The sequence below is a fragment of the Maylandia zebra genome, linkage group LG17, assembly GCF_041146795.1.
Source record: "Maylandia zebra isolate NMK-2024a linkage group LG17, Mzebra_GT3a, whole genome shotgun sequence".
Classification (NCBI taxonomy): Eukaryota; Metazoa; Chordata; class Actinopteri; order Cichliformes; family Cichlidae; genus Maylandia; species Maylandia zebra.
In genome coordinates this window covers 25,159,127-25,175,887 of record NC_135183.1, presented here as the reverse complement: position 1 = coordinate 25,175,887, position 16,761 = coordinate 25,159,127, and the positions used below count along the sequence as shown (strand labels likewise).

Here is a 16,761-nt window from a genome sequence, read left to right as displayed (position 1 = left end):
AATATTTGCTGTCAAAATTATGACTGGTAACAATAGTTTTGTTGTTTGTAGCCACCCAAATCAACTGAATAGGTCAATATTGAGGTATCAGTTACGATAAAAGATCAATCAAGGTTAAGATTAGAAATAAGAGGAGTGGTAAGCTAACAAAATGCCCCAAACCTTTTCATCTGTGAGGAACAAAAATCAAAAGTCCTCCTGCCAGCCATTGTCACTTAAACTTACATTTTGAATCTAAGGTGACTGAGCTAGCAACCAGCTGCTGAATTCACAGCTGAGTAGGAAAAAATTCTCATTAGAGCCAACCCGTAGAACACACCTTAAAATCAAAATACCGTATTTTCCGCACTATAAGGCGCACTTAAAATCCTGTAAATTTCTCAAAAATGGACAGTGCACTTTATAATCTGATGCGCCTTATGTATGAATTCTGGTTGTGCTTACTGACTTCAAACCGATTTTTTGCGGTATACAGCGCTCAAAAATCTGTCAAAAAATGTTTTAGTACGTCTTCGGTAAGCTACGAAGCTGCACCGCTTGATGGATTGTCGGAACATTACGTCTTCTGTAATCTGGGTAATCTGAAAACTCCGTCCGCTTCAGGTCCCAAAGTCAAACGAACACTGCGGCATCACTGAGAGTTAACAACTGTCTAAATTATTTCAGCTTTAATAAAATGATCAGCATTGCTGCTTTACCAGGTGTAACAATCAAGTTTAACATCCAGGCATCCTTGAAAACAGAATTTATTAAATTTAAAGGAGGTAGAAGTTAGCAGGAAGTTAGCTCGCTAGTTTCCACCTAAACATGACATAGCATGTTCTGACTGAGAGATTTCTGAAAAAATTAAAACGTACAGCTCTGCTGTCACTTCCAACATAAATGAAGACAGAAAACTAAACAGCAGTGACTTTTGTAGGGTTACTGAAGTTGGACTAGATGGTATGATGTGCTATGTGATCGCTAGCATCACAGCTATGTTAGCATAACATAAACACAGTGAAGCTGGAGGAAGAATACTAACTTTTTTTCCATTTGATGAAAGTTAACGTGAGGTTTTCCGATGGTTAGGGACAAATGCAATTGCATGTCAGGATGCTGTAAACGGACCAAACTTCAGCCAGGAGAACAACTGACATCATCCACAATACGAGGTTAGGCATTAATATACTGCAGGAACATGGGAATAGAGCAGCTGCGAGAGAATTCAACATTAATGAATCAATGGTATGGAAGTGGAGGAAGCTAGAAGAATGAGTTGAATAAAACTTGACTTATCTGACTGTTTTGTTTCGCTTAATGCGCCTAAAAATACAGTACAACAAATTCCACCTACAGGGTAGATAGGTTTGGTGGTGATATAGTGGAAAATAGTACATGTCTTTTTTTTTTTTTTTTAAATTACATTTGAGTTTTTATTTTTATTTTTTTAGTTAAAATGTGGTTAGAATCACACATTACACTGAAAAAGATCATAGACTTTAAATTAAGTTAAATTATTTTCACAATCTACATGGTAGAAATGGTTGATCTAACAGCGTTGTCTCACCTAAAGGAAAATGAGTGATGGCAACAGCAAAGGATTTACATATACTTGTTCACAAGCTATGTAAATATCGATTACCATGATCAACCACCTGCAAAGGCCTTTTTGAAAGGGCGGACAGGTCAGTAGGTTAAAGTTGCATATAGAAAACACACGGAGAGACTAAAAATAAATGAGCAAACATCACAAGTCGCATTCAATTTATCACTGATCAGACGAGCACCGGGACGACACTTCTTTTTCTTCTCAACACACATAAACAGACTGGAAAATGAAGGCGTGACACAAAGTGCTAATCCTGCTGGTCTGCACAGTTTCAACACAGCTTTATTGCACATCTGCACTCTGGTGCACCATTCATCCCCCTCCAATTATCCCACTTATCTAAATAACAAAAAATGTTTCAGGCAAATGCACATTGGCCATTCTAAAGCTTTACCACAATTAGAGATTGTGGGGTTTATTCTTGAGTGTCACCATTAATGACATATTCATGTATGCTGCACCCCTAGCAGAGGTTTTGATGCTTTGTCCACCACTCCACTAATGCCATCACTTCACTTAATTACCCTCAATTAAGACACTATAGAAGAATTGCAAAGAATTGCTAATGAACTAATTTGGAGACGTGGAAACATTCAAAAGCAGTTCCTGGATTGAGGGCAATTAACCCCAGGCATTTTAGATAAGCCACTTCACTCCCTTAGCCCTTCTCTTTATACAAAAAGAAAATGTGAGCTTAAAGTGAAAGTCCACCCCCAAAAATGAGACAGTTTAATCAATATTTTGAGATAAATATCTGCTGACCATGAATAGGTACCTGAACTTGAATGCTTGTGCTTCTATGTGTTGCTAAGGGGACTGAGATATCATCTGGAAAAGATCCCATTTACTCATAAAACTCTACTTTATTCTTTCCACCCCATCTGCACTCCTCCACTGATTTTGTCTTGCGTTTAATACAAGTGACATGACTCAGTGTGAGCTGAATATGAGCCATCAGAAGAGTGGTGCTCATGACGACAATACTGAACACAGAAGCAAAGTAATTAAAGCTGAAATATAAGTAAAATAAAGATGTCGTTTTGAGACTGAGACTTAAAAAGACATTTGACAGGGGGCGATACCACGTTCAGTCATTTACTGTTTAGGTCAATTCACTATTGCTAAAGAAAACTATGAGTTGATTTGATGCAACTGCTTTGGATAAAAATAATTTCTTTTACTAGCAATTATTTCTACATCAGCTGACTTAATGGGTGCTTTTCCATACTGTTTGCTTAGATTTAGGAAACAGAAGGCAGCAAAAATGACAGGTTTGGGAAAAGGTTTTGGTTTGGTTTAAAAAGTCCATGTTCACACCATGACACTACAGCAAAATGGCACCCAGTGCAGTTAAAAAACATGCCAAGGAGTCCTGCACAAGCATCGGAAGTGGGCCGTTTTCACCATTGCCATGACCCAGGGCCATGTCCAAGCAATATCTTGCACGCACTTCTTTGATGTCAACAGCTTTGACAAAATTAACAATAATAACAATACATTTTTACATATCTGACTTAATACTGTATGTCTGTTTAAATATGTATGCATATAGATATCCCAGCATATACTTTCAAGCTGTATGATTTGATATACATGCAGAGGAACTTTGTAAATGAGTGCTGGTTAGTTCTATAAAGACCTTGGACAACGGAGAAAGTGGTTCATCTTTTTACATAATCCAGTACAGATGGTCCTTATTTGCTTTAACATGTTTATGCTCAAATTGGGCAGCAAGTTACATTGTGTACTGCCAATCATCACACAGCTTTGGGCTGTTGTTTGGGGCTTAATGCACAGTGCCCACATAAAGTGTTCACACAGGGATGAATCAAATTTGAGAACTATTTTTAAAGAATGCTGGCATTCCTACTTAGTGTTATATATACAAAGTTTAGCGTATGGGAAGAAAGACTAATAGAAAGAAATACGATTTGCTTTTTGAAAATAAAGCCCAATGACATGCAAACTTAAGATAGTTTTGTTTTTTCTATAATGATAGAAAATTAATTAGCAAGCACATTAAATTGTTGTGACAGTTGTTTGGCCTGCTCCTTAAATTACAGGTGAATCCCATTCCCCATCCCATCTATCGAATCATGTGTATTGTATTTCTTCTACTCCCTCCTTTCTCCCTCGCTTCTGTCTTTTGTTCTGCTGGTCCTGGGAGGACTGTGGGAACAGCTTGTCACTGACTTGTTAAACCCGATCAAGACAAAATAGTCCTACTACATACAGCACATTTGCCTGCAATGACAACTCATCCCAACAGAATTGTTAACTGTTGAAAAGTTTCCAACACCAACCTCTGCTTCCCCTTTTGTTTTTTGTTTTTTTAAAGAAGTGATCACAGGATCAGCCTTACTTCATCCACTCAAATTCTCTGCAGCTTGGAGCGTTACAAAATACTTTCTATAGAGAACTATGGTGAGAGACTTGGTTTAAGACACCAAGGGGATTATTTCATCGTTCTGTTTAGCCGAGTGGTACTTCAGGTTTTTCAACAGCAAGTTAAAGTCTCTTGACAGCTGCTCACATTGATGGACAGCCTGCTGATCAATAAGCATTCTCAAGCACACTCAGTGGCTGACTGTAGTATTTAACTACCCTTCAAGTGGTTAAACACGAATAATGGTGACGTTCATGCATTTTTTAGGCATATTGATTTCAGAATACTCACATTAACGTCCTATTTCCAATAAGAAAGCCACCTAATATAAATCAGTGGAAGCGTTTCAAGTGTTGGATCCAGATTTATTGCCTTTACATTAGTGGCTATGTATTACAGCACCATGTAACTTCAGTAGATAAATATATACATATAAGAAACTACATTTTTTTTTTCAACTTTTCTTTGCTGTCTTATTTTATTCTTCAATTTAAAAAATCTCATTTAAGAATATTAAAAGTATTGTTTACATAAATTGTGGTAAGCATACATGAGCAGAAAAATAGTATTAGTATTTTTTTTATACTTTGCAAACACACATTGCCTATCACAAGTGCAAATTTGTTATTCAGATTTGGCCTCATAAACCCAAATAAATGCATGACATCCCCAAAACAGAACAACAAAATGTGATTTGTTCTATCAGTTGCTGGGTTTGAAATGACAGCATTTGGTTTTCTTAATGAGATTGTATTATTTTCAAATGAAAACAATGTGCCTTAATGTCTGAGAGCCGGAAAAACAATTATACAGCTGCTTCCAATGCGCAAGGAAGAGGCATGCCAGCCAGCATCTCTCAATACAGATTAAGCATGTAAGATACTTTAAGAAACTCATGTTTTTAAATGTATCCATCGTGCTTTTCATCATCCTTCTAATGTCTTCCAGAATAGGTTATGCTAAGCATTGTGAAATCCTTCATGGCTTTGCTTTTCTTGGCCGTGTGATTTGACTATATGGGTCCAGATGTTCAGTGGCGTCAGTCAAAATCAGTACATTGGAAATCTTTGTCGAGCAGGTGTACAAAGCTTTGGATCAGAGGTGATGAGAGACAGAGCCGAGACGAAGACAAGATTTCTATATTTCAGTAAAGTTAAAGCACACCACGGCCACACAGCTGCCATAAAAGTACATTACCGCTGAATTTTATATATGCACTTTGATGTGTTTGCTATTTTCCGGATAGTGCATTAGATGACTCTTTGTTCATCGTGTTTCTGTTAATTGGGCAATAGCGAGTCCATTAAAACTGCGATTCTCTATAACTAATTGCAGTGCACTCGAGCCACCCTTTGAGGCTCTCCTGTTCATCAGCATAACACAGGTGTGAATGCAACACGTGACGCATCTGTGGCCATTTAGGTGACTGCTCGCGGCACTAACACACACACGCACTCACATGAGTAATGAGCAGCGTATGTGCATATACTGTGAGTCGTGCATGTCAGAAGCAATGCGAATAGGAATAATTAACGCATGTAGTGGATGTTTTTGTTGTCACCCTACTTGTTTTTGGCACATGCAATCAGATGGGATTTAAGGATTTATCACGTTCCTGGAGCATTTACATGAGTCACTGATGTATTATTCTCTCATAGCCGTGCAAAACCATGTCTGATAGCTGTCACTAGATGACAACAGCCTCTCTTCCGTCTCTTACTTAGTTTTTTCATTTCTCTGCAGAGCCTTCCCCACTTTATATGAAACCTCTCTGCATTTTAGCATTTTTTTTTTCAGTTGCTACATGAGCCACATTGTTAAATAATCCAAATATAGTATGTTTCCCAAACCTAAACTAGTACCACTTGATACATTTTAATTGGCAGGTAGGGTTCAGGGTGGCATCATTCACTCGTGTGTAGTCTCTTTGTCTCTGAATCAGAAAACACTAAAAAATCTTCATGGTGATTCGATCAAATTCAACATAGAGGAAGAAGAAAGAGTTACCTGTGTTACCTGCATGTTGGATGATCTTGGGAAGGGTGCTGGTTGGTTTAGGTCTATGAAACTGACTTCAGCTTTACGGGCAGATGACCTGTTAATAGGCAAACACATAAACACAGAACCAGAGTGACTTTAAAAACTACTTCCCCAGTAGATGTCAGTAAAACATTCTCATCCTCTGTGTGTTTTTCCAAAAATCTTGGCTGTGTGGCAGATTTTTTTTTTTTTTTTGAGAAATACTGAATAACATCAAATCACTCCAAGACTTTAATAGCAGCAGTCCAGTTCAGAAAATGTAATGTTGTAATAAATCAGGCAGAAATTCAGCTTTCAAACAAGTGCTAAGCGGTTAAATCTGATAAGCGCCAGTCAGTTATGATAAAAGGAGTCATTCCGCTGTGAGAGCCGTCTTCAGAGAGAGAAGGGGGGAAACTAAGTCCTTACAATGTATACAACTTGACACAAAGCAGGTCCTGTTGGCCACGTGTTTAGATAATCAACAGGTTTCCTGCAAAGACACGTATGCATAGACAGAAATACATGATACAGGTCTGAGAGCTATTCAGTTCTTCTTTTGTTTGAATTTAGATTTCTTTTCAAAAAGTACTTGAATAATTAAAGATTGTTTCTTAATTAAAAGTACACTAAAATCCACGTCGATGAAAATATTGAATTTTGCAGACGCAAGGTGAGCAAGCTTTGCTTTTTTTAATTTAGCATCGTTTATATTCGCTCTCCTTGGTGCTGAATCTAAAAGTCTACGCGAAGCTCTCACTAAGGCTTTTTTTTTTTTTAAATGGGAAGAACTATATATAAGAGAAAAGCCACGAGCAAAATTCTGTCTTTTCAATCAAAATGACAGTGATTAATACACCCCAGCCAATTAAAATATAATCTGAAGAAAAAATCCAATGTCGTTAAAAATATACTAACGGGCTAAATGAGCTGATTTGCCGCGGAAAATCTGTGGCAAGCGTGTGTGATTCTCCTGGCATGGGGTTTAATTAGTGTACCGACGAACAGCACTCTTTCAAGCTGCGGGTGATTTCTGTTTTAAATCACGTGTTGCTGCACTAAACTCAGGCTGGTTTCCCTGAATCTGAAAGGCAAATAACGACTGTCGTTACCGTCAAAGAGAAGCCAGCCTACTTCTTACGGCTCTCTCTCCCTTTCTCTCGCCGTCTTGCTCACGCACCCCCACCCCCTCTCCACTTTCTCCTGTGCAGCGCGTTTTGTCTCCAAAGCCCGTCTTCAGAAGCATGTCCTCAGACATGCAACAGCGATGCGATGAAGCGGACCAAAAAGAAGCCACCGGCGTGACAACATAAAAGCAGGTAAGCTGCTGACTGAATATTGGCCCCTTTATGATCAATAGTCTGTGATTTCTGAGAGGAACCAAAGGATTCGATATTTTATCTGAAGCTGTCAGACAAGAAGCGCTTGTTCTTTCAGTAAAAGGGGTTTATTAAGCTGTCTTGCTCAAGGACAGTCCGAAAGGAGGAACTAGTTGTGGTCAGGAGTTGAACCTTGGACTTTCTTTCTTTCTTTCTTTTAGTATGGGACTATATCTATATCCGCCAGGTTGCTCACACAGCCACATCAACACCTGCATATACATTCAATATGTGGAAACTCGATTGTCACGGTGCTACTCCGAGTGGGGTTTATTCTGATTTCAAACATTTCAGCGCTGTTTTGGTTTCATGGAGTGGCAAAAGTACATAACTCCTGTTTCACGTAATTCAGCTCAGAGAAAACATCCCGATCCTCGGTGACTATTGAAAAATATTTTTACACCTTATATTCGAACTAGAAAGAGCCCGTCTAATATCTACTGCTTTGGAAGCTATGCGCAATGAACACAAAGACATTTCAACAGCTCCCTGTGCCAACATCGGTGTCTTTGCGCATCTTAGATGGAGCAAAGGGAACTTTGTGGTTCTGATATACTTTTTTTGACAACCCCAGAAGCGGAAACAATTTCAGAGTCATGGACCGCTATACCTTATTAATTTTGTCAGTATTAAACGATCACGCGACCATTGCGCGCATTTTTTTTGATCAAGTATTCAAGACGTTAAAGCCTCATTTCACCGGACATTACTAATTCCAGCAATCTGTTTGTGGATCGTTTCTAAAAGGAAGAGCCAATTGACTTACTGGAACCATAACGTGTGCTTAAAGGACTCCAGTGTGACTTGGATAAAAGCGCTCCGCATCGTTTCTTTCAAGTCTGGATAAAATTGCTGGTCTAATTTCTGCAGTAGGACGCAAATAATTCCCAATGGTGAGAAAACTCGCCTTTTGACAATTCCAACGTGCTGAAAGCTTATGTATACAGATCTGTGAAAGTCTATAATTGTCCAAAAGCGGTTTTCTCTCGTCTCATTAATTCGATAAAACCATTCTTGATTTCAGCAAGCTTTTTCGCCACATGTTCACATTCCCCGTGTTTTCAACAGCCATCGCAATAAAAAAAAATCATATTTTTTTTTCATATTTGCACTGAGATCTACCGCCACCTTTTACAATGAGATTAAGAGACGATTTGGCGTCGAAGCCGCACCAGAGGTGCGTAAAAGCGCAACGCAACAGAACAGATTTGAGACTGCGTGTTTCTGTCGGATTTTATAACCACGGGTCTTATAGTTGAGATGTTTTACTTCTAGATTGGATCTTCCAGTCATGTTTAACGACAGATAGAGAGGCTTTTGCCACTAAATCGAACGGGGGGCTCAAAGGTAAACCTGTTTCTGTTTCAAGTATTTAGATTTTTTTTTATTTGTTTATATCAAACAGCGTTTGGCTACAAAATCTATTGTTTTTTCTAATCTGCACGACAGCAAAATTAACCGCAGTCACAGTCGTGTGACTGGAAAGGAGACCAAAAACCCCAACAAAAACTAACAAACAACAACAACAAAATGCACTCTACTCCTACTGTATCGTTCGGCTAGATTAATCATCGCAGTTGGACGAGCCCTGTGGTTCGCTGTGATGATTGGAGATTAGGTTGTAGTTTAGGGTCATTTAACTTCACTGAAAAGTTACAGCCAGAGAAGAGGGAGAAGAGGTTTTCTTGGAATTGGGGCAGGTGTGTGTGTGTGTGTGGGGGGGGGGGGTCCCTCAGTTGTTACAGTGGGGAGAAAATCAGGTTTCGCCAAGACTGGCGGCTAATTCTGACTAAGAGAAGAGGAAACATATGGTCTCTCTGTGTTCCTCTTACCTTGATTTTAAGGACTTTATAATAAGGCTAAGTACATTTTGCTTGTGCGTATTCGTTTCTTTTTTTCTTAAATATTTAGTCTGATGCAGTTCACCAACATCTGTGCTGATATCTGATATTTTCAGCATTGTGTTGTACAGTTAACTGCTGTGGCTTGACCTTGATTACGTTTTGATTCCTGACTGTAACTGGCTTTGTTTAAAGAGCTGACGAGTAAACAACAAAGACGTGGTGTTGCCTTAGTACCTCCTATCCACGCGGAACGTTAACACGATGCTGGTTTTGTTCTTGTAAAATCATTATTAATTAATGTGACATTTGATTTAGTTTCTTGCCAGAAAAAAAGGATTTCCATTTGGTGTGGAATCCGTTTCGCGCCGTTTTCATCTTTGGAATTGCACTACAGGGGAACTAGCCCAGTTTTCAGTGTGACGAATAGTGTTCATTTGGCAAAAGTCTTAAAACATGATGAAGTCAAAAGGAAACCAATATCAAAAACGTCAACAGGTTTGTGCTTGAGACAAAAACATGATTTTTTTTCCTGAAAATGTTTAATATTGCTGTATGTGAATGTGCAGATAAAGTTGTTGTCTACTTATTATGTTTTTATGGGGAAAAAGCAACTAAAGGCAAAAAATAAATTCCATTAGGTGTAGAAAAATCACTCAACAGATTCACAGGACCTCTAAAAACACAAATGCAAAAGATAATAATCACTGAAAATCAAATCCAAACCTGGATCAGTCATATTTATTACATAATAGCATTATAAAAGGTGATATTTGTGTACACTTGGTAAAGTGTAGCTTAACTGTTGTAGCTGTATAAAGTGCGACTGTTTCACTGTGCTACCCACGTCTTTTTCACAACTCCAACCACTTTTAAGTTCCCAAGGCTTTTATTGTGTCCCTTTGTTCCTTCCGTTCTGTAGCAATGAAAATTTTTTCTCTAAGCAAGTATTCGTTGTGACTTTCAGCAACTAGTTGCTGTCCATTTCCACTTAAGACCATGTCTGATACCATGATGCTGATAGGTGAGATTTACATGAACTGTGAGTTATTCATTTTTGATCTATTAGATTTTTTTTAAGTTATTTATAATTTCATGAAGCTTGCTGAGGTCTACTAAGATCAGATGTGTAGCTTGCCTTAATTTAAACCCTTTTCTTTAACCCTACTGCTATTCCATGAAATATGCAGATGACAGAGTGTCAGCATCTGGTGTCCATGAGCTTGACTGATGTAGTAAATGATGACATGCATTGATTTACATATCACCCTGCAGTTCTGCATGAATATTGGTGTCTTTGTTGTTGATGCAGATGAGAGTAAAGTGACAAATATTTAATAGATTAAGTGTATTTCTGGGATTTAAGAATCATCACCTTTTGCTTTGCTTTTGTGTTTAAAAGTGATCTTTATTCCTGATGTGTACAAAACATGCTAATGAAAGCTCTCATTCTTGTTTGATGTCTTTCACGTTGAAATCATGACGATTTTAACCAAAACCGTGCTTCATAACAGTGAGACATGCATGCACGTACACTCAAATGAAATGGAATGAATCAGTCTTTCTCGGTCACATTCACACGAAGGACGGAGAGCGAAGCGATTGAAGGAGGAGGCTCATGTCAACGCTGCTACCTTCAGTGAAGGCACATTGCACACATATTGCTAAATCTGTGCTTTTGGCAGTGTTGGAAACAGTGTTACAGACAAGGTTGCTTTTGTAAATAGTTAAATTTAGCCAGTGGGGTGCCTCTTTGCATGGACATAAGCTTCTCAGTTGTAGAGAGGCTGCACAGTGCACATTAGTGAATCTGTGTATCTGGCACACACAGAAAGGAATGTCTAATTATCACGCTTTCAGCCGCAGTAGGGTCCTCTATTTGCACTGAGCTCCTGCTCTAATCGCTGTCTTTTTGTTGTCATTACACACTTATTTATTTTATTTTTTATGCAGTTAGAATGTTATTTTTGCTCCATGTGGATGAGCCGGAAAGTCCGTGTGGCATCGGCTTGGTGTTGAAGGAAGCAATTGAGCAGAAGCAAAAGAATGGGCTCAACTGATCTGTGGAATTTTTCTGAAAGAGATGAAAAGAGATGAAGGGGTTTTACATAACAGTGAGCATGTTGTATACAAGTACAGATATATATGCAGGGATATGAGGTTATGCGAATGAAAAGAGTGACGGATGAGGATGTCATTGACTCATACATATATAAACGTCGTTTCACAAGCCTAAATATGCATATATCCTCAGTCAGAGCGTGCAGATTTTCATACGTTGAAGCTGATTCGGCCAGTGGAACAAATGACCAATGTACCATTTAGTTGGACTGCTTCTCAGATGATGAGCGACTGCAGAGCTTTGCAATATGAAGTGGCTCTAAACCACTGCACGAAGTGGCATTGATTGGACAGCATGAGAGGAGGGAGATTCCTCCTTAAGGTCATTATCAAGCAGACAGAGAGAGTTAGACGAAACAAACCAGTGTAATTGCATTTGTAACAAAAGACTTGGAATCAATGGACTAAGCACTACGTACAGCAGTTGGTCATCGTATTTCATCAACATTCAAATGGATCCAGTCTCACTGTAATTGCTTATAAAATCTATGCTACGAAATTAGTTCAGCAGTTCTCTATGATGTAGTCTGTTCTCTTATGTCGCAATTCAGAATGTGTCTGACAAACCAGAAACTTTTTAACACTTTATAACATTTAATGAATTTTGACAGATAATTATTTATACATAATATTGCTACACACATACACATTGACATTTGATGATGTAATAACAGGGACTATTAAGCTTCATGCTCTTCCAGACATCTACATGTACAGTCTAAGTGCACAAAAAACTAAGTACACCCTTACTGCATCGATAGAAATCAAGAGGGGAATTAGCAACCAGGTGTAAGAAAAGTGTAAGACTTCAATTCAATTCAATTCAATTTTATTTATATAGCGCCAAATCACAACAAAAGTCGCCTCAAGGCGCTTCATAGATACAGAGAAAAACCCAACAATCATATGACCCCCTATGAGCAAGCACTTTGGCAACAGTGGGAAGGAAAAACTCCCTTTTAACAGGAAGAAACCTCCGGCAGAACCAGGCTCAGGGAGGGGCGGCCATCTGCTGCGACCGGTTGGGGTGAGAGAAGGAAGACAGGATAAAAGACAAAAGACTTCTTGGACAAACTTCTTTCGACAGATGAGACAAAAGTGGAGATATTTATCCATAACAGACAGTGCATCAGCACAAACACCTCATACTGCCGGGCATGGTGGTGGAGGGGTAATGGTTTTGGCTTGCTTTTTAGCCACAGGACCTGGAAAACTTGCAGCCAATGAGTCAACGATGATCACCTCCGTATATTAAATTACTCTAAGTATTCTAGAGTTGAATGTGAGGCTTTCTGTCCCACATCTAAAGACTGGCTGAAAATGGGTCATGCAACAGGATCATGATCTCAAGCATACCAGAAAATCTATAAAAGAAAGACTGTAAAAGAAAAGAATCAAGGTGCTGTGATGGCTCATTCAAAATCCAGCCTTTTTTGAAATACTGTGGTGGGACCTAAAGAGAGCTGTGCAAGAATGAATGCCTGCAAGCATCAATGAACTGAAACAACACTGTAAATATTGGGACAATTCCAGAGAGACTGCTAAAAGAAAACAAAGGCATTGCTGCTAAAGGTTTTTCTACAATATACTGAATCATTGGGTTTAGTAAGTTTTTCGTAGGACTGCATAGAGTTCTTTTTACATTACTATTGCAATGCTGTCTGGTTTGGTTTATCTAGTTCCTCAGGAAGTTGCAGCTCAAGGCCTGATCAAGATCAAACAGCAATGTCTACAACCTGATTTCTCAAAAGAGCTGGATTATACTTTAGGGTTGTATTTCAAAGGCGTTGCATGGTTTTTCTTTTAGTCTAAAATTGATTTGAAGTTTCTTATTGGCTTGACATGTCAGATATACTTTTTAGATTTTTAAATAATACATCTCACAGATCCTCTGTAGCTGGCATCCAACTTACCAGCTCAATGCCTAGTCTCTGGGAATTTTGTTTTTATGGCCATTTCTTAAGAATACTTAGGACAGATCATTTTAGCTTGGCCTTTAATTTAGCTGACTCATCATTATGTTCTTTTTTTCCCTTTTTGAACTTCAGGTTCTATTTTCTTTTTTTAATAAAGAACTTTTTTCCTTCTAAATTTTATTATATCCACTTTTGTTTTACCATTTTCAAACCCGAAGCCACAGAGCTAAGCTGTGAAAGGTTGAATTGCTTCCTGGACTGGAAAACTTCAAGCGCCTCATGGTTTTGTTAACGAGTGGAGAAACTCCCTGACAAATCGGTGCAGGACGCCACAGCACATATCTGTCGTAAGAAAGGGCTTAAGACTCTCAGCTAACGTGGGAAGACCTCGGTATCCCTCTTAGAAGTGCTTTAGCTGGTGGCTGGTAAGAGGAAAGCATGGACATATCTGTCTAGAATACCTCACCCACTATGAGCCCAACCCTTGTTTTGTAAAGCACATGTTCGTGGACATGGCATGTGAAAACAATTTAGTTCATTCATTAATTTTCATTTATAAAGCGTTATTTTACTCTTCTATTGTTGGACATTTTTTTTTTAACTCTTTCGACTGAAGTTTGTGTACACAACTTTTTTTAAATGAAAATAGCTGCCTGTTTTTACTCTTGGGTAGCAAAACCAAAAAAATGAAAGATGTTCAATTTCATGATAGATTTCAGTAGAGTTCAGTTCTAATATAATTTTCTTTTAGCTTATTTTGTTATGTATTTTACTATGTTATAACTGATACCATGACACATTAACTGGAGCCATATGGAAATAATAAATCACTCTCCTGATGAAATATACTAATATATACAACAAAAAAAACTCTTCAGGTGGACTTTTGACCAAAACAGGTCACCATTGGTAGTACTGAATTTTGGGCAGAAAATAGAAATAAGATACGGCCACACTTTAGAGGACTAAATAGTAAAGTACACTTTTCAAACATTGTAAAATGTCTTTACTCTTTTTTTCAAAAATTAACATTATCAACATCTTATCTTAAATCAAACTGGATGCAAAATGTCCCGGTGGTGCATCTTCATAACTGTCATGAATCGCTGTGCGGCAGGCAGGAGTTGGACCCAAAGTGCAGGACTCACAGACTCAGGGAGGTGAACTCAAAACTCAGCTTTATTTGCTGGCAGGGAAAAAACATACAAACTAATCTAAACTGGGAACTTGGAAAACTCACAGAGAGACACACAGGGAGATCCACACAGCAAGAGGGACGACGCGACACTGACTCAGAGAAACACAGGGTTTAGATACACTGGGAAGTAACGAGGGGAATGAGACACAGAAGGAGGGCACAGCTGGGAGAAATCAGGACTGACGAGACAAGCAAAGCAGGACGCATTCACATGAGACACGGACCATCAAAGTAAAACAGGAAGTATCACACAGAGACGCGAACTTGACACAGTGGAGACAGCAACTAAGAAATACAGAGACATAAACCATAAGGCAGAGGTCTAAGAACCAAAATACACAGGGAAATACTCAGCTGGGAACACAAGAGACTAGACTAGAGAGAGTAACAAAAAACCAACCATGAGAACATAATGCACAATGCAGAGTGACAGAAAACAAGAAACTCAAACATGCAAAGACACACAATTACACAGAACAGAGGGGACACAGAGAGACATGAAGGGCAAGGGATCAAAACTAGAAGCCATAGAATAAATCACACACAAGTACAATAATACAAAAATCACAAAGAACTAAAAACGCTGGGTCAGGAGACCCAGGACCGTGACAATAACGTTAGCCCTTTTACCCTAGCAGCATTGGTCTGTGTTGCATTCCTGAATAACAGAACCTGAACAGCAGTTGAAATGCGACAGCAGCAGTCGTAAGTACTACCCTCTAAACCTCTGGAGATTCCTTTGAATGTGGTGCACTTCCAAAAGCCTCAGGTGTTCTCCAGTCTTGCCACTCACCCAGCAATAATGCAAGGCAGCCATTCTTTGCTCTTAATTACTCTGAGCCTCAGTACCAGATAATTCCAACCAGCTTTATTATCTGGCTCAGCCATTGTCATTTCCTCCATAAAACATTCAGATTTGGTATTCCTGTCTGCTCACATCTGACCTTGGCAGGGAGGCGTTATTGTAATTGCCCACAGGCCAAATTCCTCTATGACTGGAGATTGTAAGACACATTAGACTAAAAAGGTGGAATCTAGCTTTCCCTCTGACCTATAGCATATGCTTTTACACACAATTAGGGCCTATTCACAGAATGGCATTACCAAGAGAGCTCTGTGATGTGGACAAAAACAAAGAAAGAAGGTAGGAGTGAATTTAGATTGCTTTCTTGTTTTTTCTTTTTGCAGTGCAACTTTAGCAGCAGGGGGAACAGCTTCAGCTGGTGTCACAAGTTCTTGTAAATGGCGCCAACATGACAGGGCGCCTTAATATCTCACTGTGCTGCTGCAGATGTTTTTGAAGTAGCCCTGCGTGACTTTTTCTTCTTGTTGGCGAGGAGCACTAACAAGCAATTAGCCAACAGGAGGAGTGCTTGGTATTTCGTGGGACGAAAGCTGAGCTTACAGTCTAAGAAAGCTCTTTGTTTTGCCTTTGAAGGTTTGGTCATAGGAAGGAAAATTCGCAGCAGACATAAATGCAGGTTAAAATCATTTAGGGACATGAGGCAGAGGAGCGATGCTCCTAGTGTTTGAAAGATGTAAAATGACCAAACAGAAGATACAGATGCACATAACCTTCATTATACCATTGGGAGTTTTGTAGATTTATACAGCAGATTATATAACAGTATGTGTGATCCATTAGAAGTAGCTGAGCATTAATTCATGCTAAGTGCGAGTCAATGAGCTGCTGGCGGTTGATTTCTATTTGAATAGGCAATAAAAGTCAAACTGTCTTCCTGGAGGAATTGCTGTCCTAATTACTGGCCTGCCTGAAGCTGATAAACAGGAATGATCATCAGTTGGAGACGCCATGTACTCAACGTCAATAATGAATCACAGTCATTTCTTCCCTGCCATTCTCTTGTTCTTACTACAGACAGATTATGCCATCTGTTAGCTTCTTGACCACTTTGGTGCAAGTTGAATGGTTAGTGGATAGACTGCCATGAAATTGGATAGGTATTCATGTCTAGGTAACCGTTAGAAGACATAATGATGTTTAGCATCGCTGTTTGTCATGATGTTGTGATAGTTTTTGATAAAATTTGCTAATTGGTTTATTATAATGGAAAACAACACAGCAGTTGTTATACCTGTGAACACTGATGTTGTAAGCATGTCTAGCTAGCATTAGCATGCACGACTATAAGCTTCATTTCAGTTTGCAATTCTAAAATATGATCATATATTTTCTTATTGGAGTTTTGAGAATGTTTTGTAACAACACTGCGACTAAAAATTTAGCTAGAAAACTCAAAATGTGGCTTTTGCTACAAATTTGCTTTTTTAGAATCAAATTCAATTTTT

At 38.8% G+C, this 16,761-nt stretch overlaps 1 protein-coding gene across 5 annotated transcripts in view; it reads left to right on the top strand.

Moving 5' to 3' along the window:
* The first annotated feature begins 7,150 nt into the window (after positions 1-7,150).
* chrm2a (cholinergic receptor, muscarinic 2a) overlaps positions 7,151-16,761 on the top strand; it is an 89,220-nt gene continuing 79,609 nt past the window's right edge. Inside the window, exon 1 of one of the 5 annotated variants that reach the window (XR_013093711.1) lies at positions 7,151-7,315. The gene's annotated coding sequence lies outside the window, so the exon portion shown is untranslated. Of the gene's footprint in view, positions 7,316-7,780; positions 8,269-8,635; positions 8,723-16,761 lie in introns of those variants that run through there. The other 4 variants (XM_004548394.3, XM_004548393.3, XM_076875599.1 and 1 more) reach the window with 4 other exon arrangements.